The sequence below is a fragment of the Myxine glutinosa genome, chromosome 5 (genome assembly GCF_964187855.1).
Source record: "Myxine glutinosa chromosome 5, kmMyxGlut1.1, whole genome shotgun sequence".
In the NCBI taxonomy this organism is placed as follows: Eukaryota; Metazoa; Chordata; class Myxini; order Myxiniformes; family Myxinidae; genus Myxine; species Myxine glutinosa.
The window spans coordinates 188,838,423-188,862,655 of NC_136265.1; positions in this window are offsets into that span (position 1 = coordinate 188,838,423).

The following is a 24,233-nucleotide window of genomic DNA, read 5'->3' on the forward strand; positions in this document are numbered from 1 at the left end:
TAAAAATGTAACTTGTTTACAAAATAAGGAATACATGGACAAACTTCCGGTAGAAATGTAACTTGTTTACAAAATGAGGAATACATGGACAAACCTTCGGTAAAAATGTAACTTGTTTACAAAATAAGGAATACATGGAGAAACTTCCGGTAGAAATGTAACTTGTTTTCAAAATAAGGAATACATGGACAAACTTTCGTTAGAAATGTAGCTTGTTTACAAAATTAGGAATACATGGACAAACTTTCGGTAGAAATGTAACTTGTTTACAAAATAAGGAATACATGGACAAACTTTCGGGAGAAATGTAACGTGTTCACAACATCCGGAATACATGTACAAACTTTCGGTAGAAATGTAACTTGTTTACAAAATAAGGAATACATGGACAAACTTTCGGTAGAAATGTAACTTGTTTACAAAATAAGGAATACATGGACAAACTTTCGGGAGAAATGTAACTTGTTTACAAAATGAGGAATACCTGGACAAACTTTCGGGAGAAATGTAACTTGTTTACAAAATAAGGAATACATGGACAAACTTTCGGGAGAAATGTAACTTGTTTACAAAATAAGGTATACATGGACAAACTTTCAGTAGAAATGTAACATGTTCTCAAAATCAGGAATACATGGCCAAACTTTCAGTAGAAATGTAACTTTTTCACAAAATCAGGAAAACATGGGCAAACTTGCAGTAGAAATGTCACGTGTTTTCAAAATAAGGAATACATGGACAAACTTTCGTTAGAAATGTAGCTTGTTTACAAAATTAGGAATACATGGACAAACTTTCGGTTGAAATGTAATGTGTTCACAACATCAGGAATACATGGACAAACATTCAGTAGAAATGTAACTTTCTCACAAAATCAGGTATACATGGACAAACTTTCAGCAGAAATGTAACTTGTTCACAAAATCAGGAATACATGGACAAACATTCAGTAGAAATGTAATGTGTTTTCAAAATAAGGAATACATGGACAAATTTTCGGTAGAAATGTAATGTGTTCACAACATCAGGAATACATGGACAAACTTTCGGTAGAAATTTAACTTGTTTTCAAAATAAGGAATACATGGACAAATTTTCGGTAGAAATGTAACGTGTTCACAACATCAGGAATACATGGACAAACTTTCGATAGAAATGTAACTTGCTCACAAAATCAGGAATACATGGACAAACTTTCAGTAGAAATGTAACTTTCTCACAAAATCAGGTATACATGGACAAACTTTCAGTAGAAATGTAACTTGTTCACAAAATCAGGTATACATGGACAAACTTTCAGTAGAAATGTAACTTGTTCACAAAATCAGGTATACATGGACAAACTTTCAGTAGAAATGTAACGTGTTTTCAAAATAAGGAATACATGGACAAACTTTCGGTAGAAATGTAACGTGTTCACAACATCAGGAATACATGGACAAACTTTCAGTAGAAATGTAACTTATTTACAAAATAAGGAATACATGGACAAACCTTCAGTAGAAATGTAACTTTTTCACAAAATAAGGAATACATGGACAAACTTTCGGTAGAAATGTAACTTGTTTACAAAATAAGGAATACATGGACAAACTTCCGGTAGAAATGTAGCTTGTTTACAAAATTAGGAATACATGGACAAACTTTCGGTAGAAATGTAGCTTGTTTACAAAATTAGGAATACATGGACAAACTTTCGGTAGAAATGTAACGTGTTCACAACATCCGGAATACATGGACAAACCTTCGGTAGAAATGCAACGTGTTCACAAAATAAGGAATACATTGACAAACTTTCGGTAGAAATGTAGCTTGTTTACAAAATAAGGAATACATGGCCAAACTTTCAGTAGAAATGTAACTTTTTCACAAAATCAGGAATACATGGACAAACTTTCAGTAAAAATGTAACTTGTTCACAAAATCAGGAATACATGGACAAACTGTCAGTGGAAATGTAACTTGTTCACAAAATAAAAAATATATGGACAAACTTTCAGTAGAAATGTAACTTGTTCACAAAATAAGGAATACATGGACAAACTTTCAGTAGAAATGTAACTTGTTTACAAAATAAGGAATACATGGACAAACTTCTGGTAGAAATGTAACTTGTTTACAAAATAAGGAATACATGGACAAACTTTCAGTAGAAATGTAACTTTCTCACAAAATCAGGTATACATGGACAAACTTTCAGTAGAAATGTAACTTGTTCACAAGATCAGGAATACATGGACAAACATTCAGTAGAAATGTAACGTGTTTTCAAAATAAGGAATACATGGACAAATTTTCGGTAGAAATGTAATGTGTTCGCAACATCAGGAATACATGGACAAACTTTCGGTAGAAATGTAACTTGTTTACAAAATAAGGAATACATAGACAAATTTTCGGTAGAAATGTAACATGTTCATCAGGAATACATGGACAAACTTTCGGTAGAAATGTAACTTGTTTTCAAAATAAGGAATACATAGACAAATTTTCGGTAGAAATGTAACGTGTTCACATCAGGAATACATGGACAAACTTTCGGTAGAAATGTAACTTGTTTACAAAATAAGGAATACATGGACAAACCTTCGGTAGAAATGTAACTTGTTTACAAAATAAGGAATACATGGACAAACCTTCGGTAGAAATGCAACGTGTTCACAAAATCAGGAATACATGGACAAACTTTAAGTAGAATGTAACACTCACAAAATAAGGAATACATGGACCAACTTTCAGTAGAAATGTAACTTGTTCACAAAATAAGGAATACATGGACAAACTTTCAGTAGAAATGTGACTTGTTCACAAAATAAGGAATACATGGACAAACTTTCAGTAGAAATGTGACTTGTTCACAAAATTAGGAATACATGGACCAACTTTCAGTAGAAATGTAACTTGTTCACAAAATAAGGAATACATGGACAAACTTTCAGTAGAAATGTGACTTGTTCACAAAATTAGGAATACATGGACCAACTTTCAGTAGAAATGTAACTTGTTCACAAAATAAGGAATACATGGACAAACTTTCGGGAGAAATGTAACTTGTTTACAAAATGAGGAATACATGGACAAACTTTCGGGAGAAATGTAACTTGTTTACAAAATAAGGAATACATGGACAAACTTTCGGGAGAAATGTAACTTGTTTACAAAATAAGGTATACATGGACAAACTTTCAGTAGAAATGTAACTTTCTCACAAAATCAGGTATACATGGACAAACTTTCAGTAGAAATGTAACATGTTCTCAAAATAAGGAATACATGGACAAACCTTCGGTAGAAATGCAACGTGTTCACAAAATCAGGAATACATGGACAAACTTTCAGTAGAAATGTAACTTTCTCACAAAATCAGGTATACATGGACAAACTTTCAGTAGAAATGTAACATGTTCTCAAAATCAGGAATACATGGACAAACTTTCAGTAGAAATGTAACTTTTTCACAAAATCAGGAATACATGGCCAAACTTTCAGTAGAAATGTAACTTTTTCACAAAATCAGGAAAACATGGGCAAACTTTCAGTAGAAATGTAACTTTTTCACAAAATCAGGAAAACATGGGCAAACTTTCAGTAGAAATGTCACGTGTTTTCAAAATAAGGAATACATGGACAAACTTTCGTTAGAAATGTAGCTTGTTTACAAAATTAGGAATACATGGACAAACTTTCGGTTGAAATGTAACGTGTTCACAACATCCGGAATACATGGACAAACTTTCGGTAGAAATGTAACTTGTTTACAAAATAAGGAATACATGGACAAACTTTCAGGAGAAATGTAACTTGTTTACAAAATGAGGAATACATGGACAAACTTTCGGGAGAAATGTAACTTGTTTACAAAATAAGGAATACATGGACAAACTTTCGGGAGAAATGTAACTTGTTTACAAAATCAGGAATACATGGCCAAACTTTCAGTAGAAATGTAACTTTTTCACAAAATCAGGAAAACATGGGCAAACTTTCAGTAGAAATGTCACGTGTTTTCAAAATAAGGAATACATGGACAAACTTTCGTTAGAAATGTAGCTTGTTTACAAAATTAGGAATACATGGACAAACTTTCGGTTGAAATGTAACGTGTTCACAACATCCGGAATACATGGACAAACTTTCGGTAGAAATGTAACTTGTTTACAAAATAAGGAATACATGGACAAACTTTCAGGAGAAATGTAACTTGTTTACAAAATGAGGAATACATGGACAAACTTTCGGGAGAAATGTAACTTGTTTACAAAATAAGGAATACATGGACAAACTTCCGGTAGAAATGTAACTTGTTTACAAAATGAGGAATACATGGACAAACCTTCGGTAAAAATGTAACTTGTTTACAAAATAAGGAATACATGGACAAACTTCCGGTAGAAATGTAACTTGTTTACAAAATGAGGAATACATGGACAAACCTTCGGTAAAAATGTAACTTGTTTACAAAATAAGGAATACATGGAGAAACTTCCGGTAGAAATGTAACTTGTTTTCAAAATAAGGAATACATGGACAAACTTTCGTTAGAAATGTAGCTTGTTTACAAAATTAGGAATACATGGACAAACTTTCGGTAGAAATGTAACTTGTTTACAAAATAAGGAATACATGGACAAACTTTCGGGAGAAATGTAACGTGTTCACAACATCCGGAATACATGTACAAACTTTCGGTAGAAATGTAACTTGTTTACAAAATAAGGAATACATGGACAAACTTTCGGTAGAAATGTAACTTGTTTACAAAATAAGGAATACATGGACAAACTTTCGGGAGAAATGTAACTTGTTTACAAAATGAGGAATACCTGGACAAACTTTCGGGAGAAATGTAACTTGTTTACAAAATAAGGAATACATGGACAAACTTTCGGGAGAAATGTAACTTGTTTACAAAATAAGGTATACATGGACAAACTTTCAGTAGAAATGTAACTTTCTCACAAAATCAGGTATACATGGACAAACTTTCAGTAGAAATGTAACATGTTCTCAAAATAAGGAATACATGGACAAACCTTCGGTAGAAATGCAACGTGTTCACAAAATCAGGAATACATGGACAAACTTTCAGTAGAAATGTAACTTTCTCACAAAATCAGGTATACATGGACAAACTTTCAGTAGAAATGTAACATGTTCTCAAAATCAGGAATACATGGCCAAACTTTCAGTAGAAATGTAACTTTTTCACAAAATCAGGAAAACATGGGCAAACTTGCAGTAGAAATGTCATGTGTTTTCAAAATAAGGAATACATGGACAAACTTTCGTTAGAAATGTAGCTTGTTTACAAAATTAGGAATACATGGACAAACTTTCGGTTGAAATGTAATGTGTTCACAACATCCGGAATAAATGGACAAACTTTCGGTAGAAATGTAACTTGTTTACAAAATAAGGAATACATGGACAAACTTTCAGGAGAAATGTAACTTGTTTACAAAATGAGGAATACATGGACAAACTTTCGGGAGAAATGTAACTTGTTTACAAAATAAGGAATACATGGACAAACTTTCAGGAGAAATGTAACTTGTTTACAAAATGAGGAATACATGGACAAACTTCCGGTAGAAATGTAACTTGTTTACAAAATGAGGAATACATGGACAAACCTTCGGTAAAAATGTAACTTGTTTACAAAATAAGGAATACATGGAGAAACTTCCGGTAGAAATGTAACTTGTTTTCAAAATAAGGAATACATGGACAAACTTTCAGTAGAAATGTAACTTGTTCACAAAATCAGGAATACATGGACAAACTTTCAGTAGAAATGTAACTTTCTCACAAAATCAGGTATACATGGACAAACTTTCAGCAGAAATGTAACTTGTTCACAAAATCAGGAATACATGGACAAACATTCAGTAGAAATGTAACGTGTTTTCAAAATAAGGAATACATGGACAAATTTTCGGTAGAAATGTAATGTGTTCACAACATCAGGAATACATGGACAAACTTTCGGTAGAAATGTAACTTGTTTTCAAAATAAGGAATACATGGACAAATTTTCGGTAGAAATGTAACGAGTTCACAACATCAGGAATACATGGACAAACTTTCGATAGAAATGTAACTTGCTCACAAAATCAGGAATACATGGACAAACTTTCAGTAGAAATGTAACTTTCTCACAAAATCAGGTATACATGGACAAACTTTCAGTAGAAATGTAACTTGTTCACAAAATCAGGTATACATGGACAAACTTTCAGTAGAAATGTAACTTGTTCACAAAATCAGGTATACATGGACAAACTTTCAGTAGAAATGTAACGTGTTTTCAAAATAAGGAATACATGGACAAACTTTCGGTAGAAATGTAACGTGTTCACAACATCAGGAATACATGGACAAACTTTCGGTAGAAATGTAACTTATTTACAAAATAAGGAATACATGGACAAACCTTCAGTAGAAATGTAACTTTTTCACAAAATAAGGAATACATGGACAAACTTTCGGTAGAAATGTAACTTGTTTACAAAATAAGGAATACATGGACAAACTTCCGGGAGAAATGTAACTTGTTTACAAAATGAGGAATACATGGACAAACCTTCGGTAAAAATGTAACTTGTTTACAAAATCAGGAATACATGGACAAACTTTCAGTAGAAATGTAACTTTCTCACAAAATCAGGTATACATGGACAAACTTTCAGTAGAAATGTAACTTGTTCACAAAATTAGGAATACATGGACAAACTGTCAGTGGAAATGTAACTTGTTTACAAAATAAAGAATACATGGACAAACTTTCAGTAGAAACGTAACTTGTTCATAAAATAAGGAATACATGGACAAACCTTCGGTAAAAATGTAACTTGTTTACAAAATCAGGAATACATGGACAAACTTTCAGTAGAAATGTAACTTTCTCACAAAATCAGGTATACATGGACAAACTTTCAGTAGAAATGTAACTTGTTCACAAAATTAGGAATACATGGACAAACTGTCAGTGGAAATGTAACTTGTTTACAAAATAAAGAATACATGGACAAACTTTCAGTAGAAACGTAACTTGTTCACAAAATAAGGAATACATGGACAAACTTCCGGTAGAAATGTAACTTGTTTACAAAATGAGGAATACATGGACAAACCTTCGGTAAAAATGTAACTTGTTTACAAAATAAGGAATACATGGACAAACTTCCGGTAGAAATGTAACTTGTTTACAAAATGAGGAATACATGGACAAACCTTCGGTAAAAATGTAACTTGTTTACAAAATAAGGAATACATGGAGAAACTTCCGGTAGAAATGTAACTTGTTTTCAAAATAAGGAATACATGGACAAACTTTCGTTAGAAATGTAGCTTGTTTACAAAATTAGGAATACATGGACAAACTTTCGGTAGAAATGTAACTTGTTTACAAAATAAGGAATACATGGACAAACTTTCGGGAGAAATGTAACGTGTTCACAACATCCGGAATACATGTACAAACTTTCGGTAGAAATGTAACTTGTTTACAAAATAAGGAATACATGGACAAACTTTCGGTAGAAATGTAACTTGTTTACAAAATAAGGAATACATGGACAAACTTTCGGGAGAAATGTAACTTGTTTACAAAATGAGGAATACCTGGACAAACTTTCGGGAGAAATGTAACTTGTTTACAAAATAAGGAATACATGGACAAACTTTCGGGAGAAATGTAACTTGTTTACAAAATAAGGTATACATGGACAAACTTTCAGTAGAAATGTAACTTTCTCACAAAATCAGGTATACATGGACAAACTTTCAGTAGAAATGTAACATGTTCTCAAAATAAGGAATACATGGACAAACCTTCGGTAGAAATGCAACGTGTTCACAAAATCAGGAATACATGGACAAACTTTCAGTAGAAACGTAACTTTCTCACAAAATCAGGTATACATGGACAAACTTTCAGTAGAAATGTAACATGTTCTCAAAATCAGGAATACATGGCCAAACTTTCAGTAGAAATGTAACTTTTTCACAAAATCAGGAAAACATGGGCAAACTTGCAGTAGAAATGTCACGTGTTTTCAAAATAAGGAATACATGGACAAACTTTCGTTAGAAATGTAGCTTGTTTACAAAATTAGGAATACATGGACAAACTTTCGGTTGAAATGTAATGTGTTCACAACATCCGGAATACATGGACAAACTTTCGGTAGAAATGTAACTTGTTTACAAAATAAGGAATACATGGACAAACTTTCAGGAGAAATGTAACTTGTTTACAAAATGAGGAATACATGGACAAACTTTCGGGAGAAATGTAACTTGTTTACAAAATAAGGAATACATGGACAAACTTTCAGGAGAAATGTAACTTGTTTACAAAATGAGGAATACATGGACAAACTTCCGGTAGAAATGTAACTTGTTTACAAAATGAGGAATACATGGACAAACCTTCGGTAAAAATGTAACTTGTTTACAAAATAAGGAATACATGGAGAAACTTCCGGTAGAAATGTAACTTGTTTTCAAAATAAGGAATACATGGACAAACTTTCAGTAGAAATGTAACTTGTTCACAAAATCAGGAATACATGGACAAACTTTCAGTAGAAATGTAACTTTCTCACAAAATCAGGTATACATGGACAAACTTTCAGCAGAAATGTAACTTGTTCACAAAATCAGGAATACATGGACAAACATTCAGTAGAAATGTAACGTGTTTTCAAAATAAGGAATACATGGACAAATTTTCGGTAGAAATGTAATGTGTTCACAACATCAGGAATACATGGACAAACTTTCGGTAGAAATGTAACTTGTTTTCAAAATAAGGAATACATGGACAAATTTTCGGTAGAAATGTAACGAGTTCACAACATCAGGAATACATGGACAAACTTTCGATAGAAATGTAACTTGCTCACAAAATCAGGAATACATGGACAAACTTTCAGTAGAAATGTAACTTTCTCACAAAATCAGGTATACATGGACAAACTTTCAGTAGAAATGTAACTTGTTCACAAAATCAGGTATACATGGACAAACTTTCAGTAGAAATGTAACTTGTTCACAAAATCAGGTATACATGGACAAACTTTCAGTAGAAATGTAACGTGTTTTCAAAATAAGGAATACATGGACAAACTTTCGGTAGAAATGTAACGTGTTCACAACATCAGGAATACATGGACAAACTTTCGGTAGAAATGTAACTTATTTACAAAATAAGGAATACATGGACAAACCTTCAGTAGAAATGTAACTTTTTCACAAAATAAGGAATACATGGACAAACTTTCGGTAGAAATGTAACTTGTTTACAAAATAAGGAATACATGGACAAACTTCCGGGAGAAATGTAACTTGTTTACAAAATGAGGAATACATGGACAAACCTTCGGTAAAAATGTAACTTGTTTACAAAATCAGGAATACATGGACAAACTTTCAGTAGAAATGTAACTTTCTCACAAAATCAGGTATACATGGACAAACTTTCAGTAGAAATGTAACTTGTTCACAAAATTAGGAATACATGGACAAACTTTCAGTAGAAACGTAACTTGTTCATAAAATAAGGAATACATGGACAAACCTTCGGTAAAAATGTAACTTGTTTACAAAATCAGGAATACATGGACAAACTTTCAGTAGAAATGTAACTTTCTCACAAAATCAGGTATACATGGACAAACTTTCAGTAGAAATGTAACTTGTTCACAAAATGAGGAATACATGGACAAACCTTCGGTAAAAATGTAACTTGTTTACAAAATCAGGAATACATGGACAAACTTTCAGTAGAAATGTAACTTGTTCATAAAATAAGGAATACATGGACAAACCTTCAGTAGAAATGTAACTTTTTCACAAAATAAGGAATACATGGACAAACTTTCGGTAGAAATGTAACTTGTTTACAAAATAAGGAATACATGGACAAACTTCCGGGAGAAATGTAACTTGTTTACAAAATGAGGAATACATGGACAAACCTTCGGTAAAAATGTAACTTGTTTACAAAATCAGGAATACATGGACAAACTTTCAGTAGAAATGTAACTTTCTCACAAAATCAGGTATACATGGACAAACTTTCAGTGGAAATGTAACTTGTTTACAAAATAAAGAATACATGGACAAACTTTCAGTAGAAACGTAACTTGTTCATAAAATAAGGAATACATGGACAAACCTTCGGTAAAAATGTAACTTGTTTACAAAATCAGGAATACATGGACAAACTTTCAGTAGAAATGTAACTTTCTCACAAAATCAGGTATACATGGACAAACTTTCAGTAGAAATGTAACTTGTTCACAAAATTAGGAATACATGGACAAACTGTCAGTGGAAATGTAACTTGTTTACAAAATAAAGAATACATGGACAAACTTTCAGTAGAAACGTAACTTGTTCACAAAATAAGGAATACATGGACAAACTTTCGGTCGAAATGTAACTTGTTTACAAAATCAGGAATACATGGACAAACTTCTGGTAGAAATGTAACTTGTTTACAAAATAAGGAATACATGGACAAACTTTGAGTATAAATGTAACATGTTCACAAAATCAGGAATACATGGACAAACTTTCAGTAGAAATGTAACTTTCTCACAAAATCAGGTATACATGGACAAACTTTCAGTATAAATGTAACGTGTTCACAAAATAAGGTATACATGGACAATTTTTCGGTAGAAATGTAACGTGTTCACAAAATAAGGAATACATGGACAATTTTTCGGAAGAAATGTAACTTGTTTACAAAATAAGGAATACATGGACAAACTTTGAGTATAAATGTAACATGTTCACAAAATCAGGAATACATGGACAAACTTTCAGTAGAAATGTAACTTTCTCACAAAATCAGGAATACATGGACAAACTTTCGGTAGAAATGTAACGTGTTGACAACATCAGGAATACATGGACAAACTTTCGGTAGAAATGTAACTTGTTTACAAAATAAGGAATACATGGACAAACTTTATGTGGAATGTAACAGTCACAAAATAAGGAATACATGGCCAAACTTTCAGTAGAAATGTAACTTTTTCACAAAATCAGGAATACATGGACAAACTTTCAGTAAAAATGTAACTTGTTCACAAAATCAGGAATACATGGACAAACTGTCAGTGGAAATGTAACTTGTTCACAAAATAAAAAATATATGGACAAACTTTCAGTAGAAATGTAACTTGTTCACAAAATAAGGAATACATGGACAAACTTTCAGTAGAAATGTAACTTGTTTACAAAATAAGGAATACATGGACAAACTTCTGGTAGAAATGTAACTTGTTTACAAAATAAGGAATACATGGACAAACTTTCAGTAGAAATGTAACTTTCTCACAAAATCAGGTATACATGGACAAACTTTCAGTAGAAATGTAACTTGTTCACAAGATCAGGAATACATGGACAAACATTCAGTAGAAATGTAACGTGTTTTCAAAATAAGGAATACATGGACAAATTTTCGGTAGAAATGTAATGTGTTCGCAACATCAGGAATACATGGACAAACTTTCGGTAGAAATGTAACTTGTTTACAAAATAAGGAATACATAGACAAATTTTCGGTAGAAATGTAACATGTTCATCAGGAATACATGGACAAACTTTCGGTAGAAATGTAACTTGTTTTCAAAATAAGGAATACATAGACAAATTTTCGGTAGAAATGTAACGTGTTCACATCAGGAATACATGGACAAACTTTCGGTAGAAATGTAACTTGTTTACAAAATAAGGAATACATGGACAAACCTTCGGTAGAAATGTAACTTGTTTACAAAATAAGGAATACATGGACAAACCCCCAGCAGAATACATGGACAAGGAATACATGAACCCACCCCCAGCTCTCTCTGTGCTCTGTCCCCCAAATATTCCTACAGGTCGCACAAGATCTTCCAGCAACCCTCTGATGGTTAAACTGCCGAAATCTCGGCTCTCCGCTCACCTTCACTCTTTCATTCCTCTTTTCTCCCGCCTCTGGAACAAACTCCCTCACTCCCTTCAATCCCACTCCTCCCTCCAGGTCTTTAAAACAGCTGTTCACCACCATCTCTTATCTTCCCCCATCCAAAACCTTGATCTTTTCTACCCCCGCTAATTCACCCCAGATCCACCTTGTTTGAAATTCCAACTTCTTTCCTGGAAGTCCTGGCAGTGTCCATATGTTTTATACCTCTCCCACTGCCCCCTTCCCACGCCCCCCCCCCCCAAAGCCCTCGCCCTCTCTCAGATCTCTCGATGTCTCCATGTCTCTCGGTCCCTGCTCTCAAATGTTGTGTTTGTGTCCTTCCCCCTCTCTCCCCATCTTGTCTACCGCTCCCTATGTTATATGTTTTATGTGTCGGTTTGTCTTTCTGTGTGATTAATGTTCGCTCTTTCACGAGCCTCGATCTTGTATACAACAAAAAAAAAAAAAAAAAAAAAAAAAAACCTTCGGTAGAAATGCAACGTGTTCACAAAATCAGGAATACATGGACAAACTTTAAGTAGAATGTAACACTCACAAAATAAGGAATACATGGACCAACTTTCAGTAGAAATGTAACTTGTTCACAAAATAAGGAATACATGGACAAACTTTCAGTAGAAATGTGACTTGTTCACAAAATAAGGAATACATGGACAAACTTTCAGTAGAAATGTGACTTGTTCACAAAATTAGGAATACATGGACCAACTTTCAGTAGAAATGTAACTTGTTCACAAAATAAGGAATACATGGACAAACTTTCAGTAGAAATGTGACTTGTTCACAAAATTAGGAATACATGGACCAACTTTCAGTAGAAATGTAACTTGTTCACAAAATAAGGAATACATGGACAAACTTTCAGTAGAAATGTAACTTGTTTACAAAATAAGGAATACATGGACAAACTTTCGGGAGAAATGTAACTTGTTTACAAAATGAGGAATACATGGACAAACTTTCGGGAGAAATGTAACTTGTTTACAAAATAAGGAATACATGGACAAACTTTCGGGAGAAATGTAACTTGTTTACAAAATAAGGTATACATGGACAAACTTTCAGTAGAAATGTAACTTTCTCACAAAATCAGGTATACATGGACAAACTTTCAGTAGAAATGTAACATGTTCTCAAAATAAGGAATACATGGACAAACCTTCGGTAGAAATGCAACGTGTTCACAAAATCAGGAATACATGGACAAACTTTCAGTAGAAATGTAACTTTCTCACAAAATCAGGTATACATGGACAAACTTTCAGTAGAAATGTAACATGTTCTCAAAATCAGGAATACATGGCCAAACTTTCAGTAGAAATGTAACTTTTTCACAAAATCAGGAAAACATGGGCAAACTTTCAGTAGAAATGTCACGTGTTTTCAAAATAAGGAATACATGGACAAACTTTCGTTAGAAATGTAGCTTGTTTACAAAATTAGGAATACATGGACAAACTTTCGGTTGAAATGTAACGTGTTCACAACATCCGGAATACATGGACAAACTTTCGGTAGAAATGTAACTTGTTTACAAAATAAGGAATACATGGACAAACTTTCAGGAGAAATGTAACTTGTTTACAAAATGAGGAATACATGGACAAACTTTCGGGAGAAATGTAACTTGTTTACAAAATAAGGAATACATGGACAAACTTCCGGTAGAAATGTAACTTGTTTACAAAATGAGGAATACATGGACAAACCTTCGGTAAAAATGTAACTTGTTTACAAAATAAGGAATACATGGAGAAACTTCCGGTAGAAATGTAACTTGTTTTCAAAATAAGGAATACATGGACAAACTTTCAGTAGAAATGTAACTTTCTCACAAAATCAGGTATACATGGACAAACTTTCAGTAGAAATGTAACTTGTTCACAAAATCAGGAATACATGGACAAACATTCAGTAGAAATGTAACTTTCTCACAAAATCAGGTATACATGGACAAACTTTCAGCAGAAATGTAACTTGTTCACAAAATCAGGAATACATGGACAAACATTCAGTAGAAATGTAATGTGTTTTCAAAATAAGGAATACATGGACAAATTTTCGGTAGAAATGTAATGTGTTCACAACATCAGGAATACATGGACAAACTTTCGGTAGAAATTTAACTTGTTTTCAAAATAAGGAATACATGGACAAATTTTCGGTAGAAATGTAACGTGTTCACAACATCAGGAATACATGGACAAACTTTCGATAGAAATGTAACTTGCTCACAAAATCAGGAATACATGGACAAACTTTCAGTAGAAATGTAACTTTCTCACAAAATCAGGTATACATGGACAAACTTTCAGTAGAAATGTAACTTGTTCACAAAATCAGGTATACATGGACAAACTTTCAGTAGAAATGTAACTTGTTCACAAAATCAGGTATACATGGACAAACTTTCAGTAGAAATGTAACGTGTTTTCAAAATAAGGAATACATGGACAAACTTTCGGTAGAAATGTAACGTGTTCACAACATCAGGAATACATGGACAAACTTTCAGTAGAAATGTAACTTATTTACAAAATAAGGAATACATGGACAAACCTTCAGTAGAAATGTAACTTTTTCACAAAATAAGGAATACATGGACAAACTTTCGGTAGAAATGTAACTTGTTTACAAAATAAGGAATACATGGACAAACTTCCGGTAGAAATGTAGCTTGTTTACAAAATTAGGAATACATGGACAAACTTTCGGTAGAAATGTAGCTTGTTTACAAAATTAGGAATACATGGACAAACTTTCGGTAGAAATGTAACGTGTTCACAACATCCGGAATACATGGACAAACCTTCGGTAGAAATGCAACGTGTTCACAAAATAAGGAATACATTGACAAACTTTCGGTAGAAATGTAGCTTGTTTACAAAATAAGGAATACATGGACAAACTTTCAGTAGAAATGTAACTTGTTTACAAAATAAGGAATACATGGACAAACTTTAAGTGGAATGTAACAGTCACAAAATAAGGAATACATGGCCAAACTTTCAGTAGAAATGTAACTTTTTCACAAAATCAGGAATACATGGACAAACTTTCAGTAAAAATGTAACTTGTTCACAAAATCAGGAATACATGGACAAACTGTCAGTGGAAATGTAACTTGTTCACAAAATAAAAAATATATGGACAAACTTTCAGTAGAAATGTAACTTGTTCACAAAATAAGGAATACATGGACAAACTTTCAGTAGAAATGTAACTTGTTTACAAAATAAGGAATACATGGACAAACTTCTGGTGGAAATGTAACTTGTTTACAAAATAAGGAATACATGGACAAACTTTCAGTAGAAATGTAACTTTCTCACAAAATCAGGTATACATGGACAAACTTTCAGTAGAAATGTAACTTGTTCACAAGATCAGGAATACATGGACAAACATTCAGTAGAAATGTAACGTGTTTTCAAAATAAGGAATACATGGACAAATTTTCGGTAGAAATGTAATGTGTTCGCAACATCAGGAATACATGGACAAACTTTCGGTAGAAATGTAACTTGTTTACAAAATAAGGAATACATAGACAAATTTTCGGTAGAAATGTAACATGTTCATCAGGAATACATGGACAAACTTTCGGTAGAAATGTAACTTGTTTTCAAAATAAGGAATACATAGACAAATTTTCGGTAGAAATGTAACGTGTTCACATCAGGAATACATGGACAAACTTTCGGTAGAAATGTAACTTGTTTACAAAATAAGGAATACATGGACAAACCTTCGGTAGAAATGTAACTTGTTTACAAAATAAGGAATACATGGACAAACCTTCGGTAGAAATGCAACGTGTTCACAAAATCAGGAATACATGGACAAACTTTAAGTAGAATGTAACACTCACAAAATAAGGAATACATGGACCAACTTTCAGTAGAAATGTAACTTGTTCACATAATAAGGAATACATGGACAAACTTTCAGTAGAAATGTGACTTGTTCACAAAATAAGGAATACATGGACAAACTTTCAGTAGAAATGTGACTTGTTCACAAAATTAGGAATACATGGACCAACTTTCAGTAGAAATGTAACTTGTTCACAAAATAAGGAATACATGGACAAACTTTCAGTAGAAATGTGACTTGTTCACAAAATTAGGAATACATGGACCAACTTTCAGTAGAAATGTAACTTGTTCACAAAATAAGGAATACATGGACAAACTTTCGGGAGAAATGTAACTTGTTTACAAAATGAGGAATACATGGACAAACTTTCGGGAGAAATGTAACTTGTTTACAAAATAAGGAATACATGGACAAACTTTCGGGAGAAATGTAACTTGTTTACAAAATAAGGTATACATGGACAAACTTTCAGTAGAAATGTAACTTTCTCACAAAATCAGGTATACATGGACAAACTTTCAGTAGAAATGTAACATGTTCTCAAAATAAGGAATACATGGACAAACCTTCGGTAGAAATGCAACGTGTTCACAAAATCAGGAATACATGGACAAACTTTCAGTAGAAATGTAACTTTCTCACAAAATCAGGTATACATGGACAAACTTTCAGTAGAAATGTAACATGTTCTCAAAATCAGGAATACATGGACAAACTTTCAGTAGAAATGTAACTTTTTCACAAAATCAGGAATACATGGCCAAACTTTCAGTAGAAATGTAACTTTTTCACAAAATCAGGAATACATGGACAAACTTTCGGGAGAAATGTAACTTGTTTACAAAATAAGGTATACATGGACAAACTTTCAGTAGAAATGTAACTTTCTCACAAAATCAGGTATACATGGACAAACTTTCAGTAGAAATGTAACATGTTCTCAAAATAAGGAATACATGGACAAACCTTCGGTAGAAATGCAACGTGTTCACAAAATCAGGAATACATGGACAAACTTTCAGTAGAAATGTAACTTTCTCACAAAATCAGGTATACATGGACAAACTTTCAGTAGAAATGTAACATGTTCTCAAAATCAGGAATACATGGACAAACTTTCAGTAGAAATGTAACTTTTTCACAAAATCAGGAATACATGGCCAAACTTTCAGTAGAAATGTAACTTTTTCACAAAATCAGGAAAACATGGGCAAACTTTCAGTAGAAATGTCACGTGTTTTCAAAATAAGGAATACATGGACAAACTTTCGTTAGAAATGTAGCTTGTTTACAAAATTAGGAATACATGGACAAACTTTCGGTTGAAATGTAACGTGTTCACAACATCCGGAATACATGGACAAACTTTCGGTAGAAATGTAACTTGTTTACAAAATAAGGAATACATGGACAAACTTTCAGGAGAAATGTAACTTGTTTACAAAATGAGGAATACATGGACAAACTTTCGGGAGAAATGTAACTTGTTTACAAAATAAGGAATACATGGACAAACTTTCGGGAGAAATGTAACTTGTTTACAAAATCAGGAATACATGGCCAAACTTTCAGTAGAAATGTAACTTTTTCACAAAATCAGGAAAACATGGGCAAACTTTCAGTAGAAATGTCACGTGTTTTCAAAATAAGGAATACATGGACAAACTTTCGTTAGAAATGTAGCTTGTTTACAAAATTAGGAATACATGGACAAACTTTCGGTTGAAATGTAACGTGTTCACAACATCCGGAATACATGGACAAACTTTCGGTAGAAATGTAACTTGTTTACAAAATAAGGAATACATGGACAAACTTTCAGGAGAAATGTAACTTGTTTACAAAATGAGGAATACATGGACAAACTTTCGGGAGAAATGTAACTTGTTTACAAAATAAGGAATACATGGACAAACTTCCGGTAGAAATGTAACTTGTTTACAAAATGAGGAATACATGGACAAACCTTCGGTAAAAATGTAACTTGTTTACAAAATAAGGAATACATGGAGAAACTTCCGGTAGAAATGTAACTTGTTTTCAAAATAAGGAATACATGGACAAACTTTCAGTAGAAATGTAACTTTCTCACAAAATCAGGTATACATGGACAAACTTTCAGTAGAAATGTAACTTGTTCACAAAATCAGGAATACATGGACAAACATTCAGTAGAAATGTAACTTTCTCACAAAATCAGGTATACATGGACAAACTTTCAGCAGAAATGTAACTTGTTCACAAAATCAGGAATACATGGACAAACATTCAGTAGAAATGTAACGTGTTTTCAAAATAAGGAATACATGGACAAATTTTCGGTAGAAATGTAATGTGTTCACAACATCAGGAATACATGGACAAACTTTCGGTAGAAATGTAACTTGTTTTCAAAATAAGGAATACATGGACAAATTTTCGGTAGAAATGTAACGTGTTCACAACATCAGGAATACATGGACAAACTTTCGATAGAAATGTAACTTGCTCACAAAATCAGGAATACATGGACAAACTTTCAGTAGAAATGTAACTTTCTCACAAAATCAGGTATACATGGACAAACTTTCAGTAGAAATGTAACTTGTTCACAAAATCAGGTATACATGGACAAACTTTCAGTAGAAATGTAACTTGTTCACAAAATCAGGTATACATGGACAAACTTTCAGTAGAAATGTAACGTGTTTTCAAAATAAGGAATACATGGACAAACTTTCGGTAGAAATGTAACGTGTTCACAACATCAGGAATACATGGACAAACTTTCGGTAGAAATGTAACTTATTTACAAAATAAGGAATACATGGACAAACCGTCAGTAGAAATGTAACTTTTTCACAAAATAAGGAATACATGGACAAACTTTCGGTAGAAATGTAACTTGTTTACAAAATAAGGAATACATGGACAAACTTCCGGGAGAAATGTAACTTGTTTACAAAATGAGGAATACATGGACAAACCTTCGGTAAAAATGTAACTTGTTTACAAAATCAGGAATACATGGACAAACTTTCAGTAGAAATGTAACTTTCTCACAAAATCAGGTATACATGGACAAACTGTCAGTGGAAATGTAACTTGTTTACAAAATAAAGAATACATGGACAAACTTTCAGTAGAAACGTAACTTGTTCACAAAATAAGGAATACATGGACAAACCTTCGGTAAAAATGTAACTTGTTTACAAAATCAGGAATACATGGACAAACTTTCAGTAGAAATGTAACTTTCTCACAAAATCAGGTATACATGGACAAACTTTCAGTAGAAATGTAACTTGTTCACAAAATTAGGAATACATGGACAAACTGTCAGTGGAAATGTAACTTGTTTACAAAATAAAGAATACATGGACAAACTTTCAGTAGAAACGTAACTTGTTCACAAAATAAGGAATACATGGACAAACTTTCGGTCGAAATGTAACTTGTTTACAAAATCAGGAATACATGGACAAACTTCTGGTAGAAATGTAACTTGTTTACAAAATAAGGAATACATGGACAAACTTTGAGTATAAATGTAACATGTTCACAAAATCAGGAATACATGGACAAACTTTCAGTAGAAATGTAACTTTCTCACAAAATCAGGTATACATGGACAAACTTTCAGTATAAATGTAACGTGTTCACAAAATAAGGTATACATGGACAATTTTTCGGTAGAAATGTAACGTGTTCACAAAATAAGGAATACATGGACAATTTTTCGGTAGAAATGTAACTTGTTTACAAAATAAGGAATACATGGACAAACTTTGAGTATAAATGTAACATGTTCACAAAATCAGGAATACATGGACAATCTTTCAGTAGAAATGTAACTTTCTCACAAAATCAGGAATACATGGACAAACTTTCGGTAGAAATGTAACTTGTTTTCAAAATAAGGAATACATGGACAAATTTTCGGTAGAAATGTAACGTGTTGACAACATCAGGAATACATGGACAAACTTTCGGTAGAAATGTAACTTGTTTACAAAATAAGGAATACATGGACAAACTTTAAGTGGAATGTAACAGTCACAAAATAAGGAATACATGGCCAAACTTTCAGTAGAAATGTAACTTTTTCACAAAATCAGGAATACATGGACAAACTTTCAGTAAAAATGTAACTTGTTTACAAAATAAGGAATACATGGACAAACTTTCGGGAGAAATGTAACTTGTTTACAAAATGAGGAATACATGGACAAACTTTCGGGAGAAATGTAACTTGTTTCCAAAATAAGGAATACATGGACAAACTTTCAGTAGAAATGTAACATGCTCACAAAATAAGGAATACATGGATAAACTTTAAGTAGAATGTAACATAGTCACAAAATAAGGAACACATGGACCAACTTTCAGTAGAAATGTAACATGCTCACAAAATAAGGAATACATGGATAAACTTTAAGTAGAATGTAACATAGTCACAAAATCAGGAATACATGGACCAACTTTCGGTAGAAATGTAACTTGTTTACAAAATCAGGAATACATGGACAAACTTCCGGTAGAAATGTAACTTGTTTACAAAATAAGGAATACATGGACAACCCTTCGGTAGAAATGTAACTTGTTTACAAAATAAGGAATACATGGACAAACTTTCAGTAGAAATGTAACTTGTTCACAAAATCAGGAATACATGGACAAACATTCAGTAGAAATGTAACTTGTTCACAAAATCAGGTATACATGGACAAACTTTTGGGAGAAATGTAACGTGTTCACAACATCAGGAATACATGGACAAACTTTCGGTAGAAATTGGGGGATTGGGGGATCTCGCGAGATCTCGAGACAACGTCACTAATTTTCGAAGCTCCACACGGTTTTCCATGTTTTCAAAGTTAAGTCTGTTCACAATTGTATTTTGTCGTAACTGTATTTTATCTTTCGGCGTGTGAACTTATAGTGTGCCCCTTGGATGTTTCTCGGTGTTTATCTTCAATAAATTAATCGTTTGCTGCGCAGCGTGTGAGGCCTTGCAGCCTCATGCTTCCCCCGTCGAAGTTTGTTTCTTCCTTCGCTGGTTTTGCGAGGTTTTTTGATTTTTACCTTGTCCCCCAAACTTCACTGAACATCTACTATTTATCTAACGTTGTAACCCCAACACCCCCCCCCCCCAAAAACAAACAAAAAAAACTTTTATTTCCCTTTCTCCTCGTGTGCTTTTGCCTCTGCCCACGTGCGGTCTCGCCCGCCCCCATTTTCCCCTTTCCTTCCACCTTTTGCCCTGTTCAAGTGACTTGTGGTCATCCCTCCAGGCTTCCTCTCCCCATTGGTATTTTTGTGAATATAAGATTGTTCTTCACAGTTCTGTTTCAATATGTTTAAACTTTCCCCTTCAGTGTTTTATTCAGTGGTTTATGACAACATGCTGTTTTTCTTCTTATTTAAAAGGTTCCTTTCAATTTCCTCTTCAACTCATTCCATTTCCAAAAAATATTCAATCTCTTATGATTCCAAATCACTCCATAATCTAAATTCTCATTCATTCCACCCCTCCTCCATCGTTCTTAAACGGATTGCTAACTTGAAAATCACAACAAACCCAATTTGTTATCCAGACTTGGCATTTAATATGGAATATTTTTTTTGTGGGGGTGAACTTACTTTTCAAGATGTCTTAGAACCAAAAGTTCATTGGAATTATGTTGAAATTATTCTAGATTTTGTTAATGTGACCTTTAAAAGAAACAAAAACCACATTTGACATTTCAAAACAAATAAATTGATCCTTGAAAGTGATGTAAACTGATATCGAACTCAATTCATGGACAGTACTGTGTTAAACTTCTGTACATTTTCCAGAAGTATCTCTTTATTTTGCACATTAGCCAAAAATTATTTTAACAAAAACAAAAGTTAAATTACGACTGGGAGTACGGACAGTAAAATTACAGTTCAGTACTTCGTGTAACCCCCACGAGCATTCAGGAGAGCACGTACACGTTGAGGCATGCTGTTCACGAGATTTGCCAAGGTTTGGACAGGAATTGCTTGCCATGCAGTGACAATAGCCTGCTGCAATTCACGCACAGAGGTCGGCTGCTGGTCCAAGTGGTCGATTTGACGCGTTAATTCTGCCCACAAGTTCTCTATCGGATTCATATCCGGGGACATGGCAGGCCACTCCATATGCTCTACACCACGGTCAGCAAGAAAGTGTTGGATCACGCGAGCACGATGAGGCCGTGCATTGTCATCTTGGAAGACAAAGTTTAGTCGAAAGGCTGCACGAGCAAATGGAAGCAATGTTTCTCCCAGAATGGCCCTGTACTTGAACTGGTTCAGGTTTCCATTCAGAACAACCAGGTCAGTTTTGCCCCCTGCATGAAAAGCAGCCCAAACGGTCACCCCACCACCTCCAGCTTGGACTGTTGGCACTATACAATCTTTGTTGTAGGCTTCATGCACTTGTCTGCGCACTCGGACGCGGCCATCTTGACGATAGACCAGAAATCTAGACTCGTCACTGAAGATCACGTGATTCCAGTGTCCTGGCTGCCATTGACGGTGCTCTCTGGCCCACTGCAATCGGCGCTGTCGGTGTTGTCTGGTCAGGCGTGGCTTTCTCAGGGGACGCCTAGCACGATAGCCTGCTTGAACCAGTCATTGGTTGACTAGCCTTCTGGATACAGGCACATTTGTCAGTTGCTGCCACTCAGCCCTAAGCTGATTAGCTGACTTGGTATGGCCATTGCGGACTAACCGGTGCAGCTGGCGATCATCCCTCCTTGTGGTTCTGCGGGGACGTCCTGGCCTCAGTATTGGTGAAGGGACACCCCTCTGAGCATTTCGTTTCAGGATCTTTGACACCTGACCTTGAGTGATGCCATACTGCCGAGCAATAGCACGCTGTTTCATGCCGTAATTTCGTAAAGCCACCACTCCATGACAAACAGCATTGTCGAGTTGACGGACCAACTCCAGAGGAAGCGGCAATAACTTTTGGAGACGTGCAGCAGTTGTTTTCCACCAATACAGAAGGCAACAACCCTTGTATACCCGACTGTGAAGCCAATCATCAAATGCACCTGTCCGTACATTTTTCCACGCCACCTGTGATATAATCCTGTTGTTGACTTCTTGCTGCGACAGACAATCAGTGACATGGTCCTTTTAACAAATAAATCACCAAAGTGTAAAAGAAACTCACTAGATTGATAGACTGAGTTAAGAAAGTAAACCCAAGTCAAGAAAATATATATATTCCATATTAAATGCCGTCGGACTGGCGGACTTCCTCTCTGGTCGTAGTCAACGTGTGGCCCTGAATGGGTTTCTCTCATATCCTCTTCCTGTTCAGGCTGGAGTTCCCCAAGGCAGTGTTCTGGGCCCTGTGCTTTTTCTGGTCTTCATCAATGATCTCTCTGACTCTCTTGAAAATCCTCTCTATCTCTTTGCTGATGACTCTACTCTCTGTCGCTCCATTCTTCATCCCTCAGATCGGCAGTCTGCAGCCTCCTCACTCTCTGCAGACCTGGACAAAATCACAGACTGGGCAAACAAGTGGAACATGTCTTTCAATCCTGACAAATCTCACACTCTTACGATGTCTCTCCGAAAAGACCGACTGGACAACCCTCCCTTCCACTTTCTGAATAATCCTCTCCAAGAAGTTCGGTCACTCAAGCTTTTGGGTCTCACTATCTGCCATGATCTTTCTTGGGAAAACCACATTTCAAATCTGGCCTCCAAAGCCAGTCACCGACTGGGCATCCTCCGTCGTGCGAAGTCCTTCCTTGGCACACCTGAGCTCCTCACCACATACAAGGCTTTCATCCGCAGCTCAATGGAATACTGCTCTCCCCTCTGGGCTGGTGCTCCTGCCTCACACCTAGCTCGTCTTCACGCTGTTGAAACCAAAGCATTCAGAATCATTGGAATCTCCCGTGATGAAGCCAACTCCAAGGGCCTCTCACTCACTCACCGCAGGCAGGTTGGTGGTCTTTCCGTCTTCTACCGACTCCTCTCTGGCCTTGCCCCCCCCCCCCCCCAGCTCTCTCTGGGCTCTGTCCCGCAAATATTCCCATAGGTCGCACAAGATCTGCCTGCAACCCTCTTATGGTTAAACTGCCAAAATCAAGACTCTCTGCTCACCTTCACTCCTTCATTCCTCTTTTCTCCCGCCTCTGGAACAAACTCCCTCACTCTCTTCAATCCCACTCCACCCTCCAGGGTCTTTAAAACAGCTGTTCACCACCATCTTTTATCTTCCCCCATCCAAAACCTTGATCTTTTCTACCCCCGCTAATTTCACCCCAATTCCACTTTTTTGAAATACCAACTTCTGTCCTGGAAGTCCTTGGTGTCCTTGTGTTTTATACTTCTCCCTCCCCCCCGCCTCCTC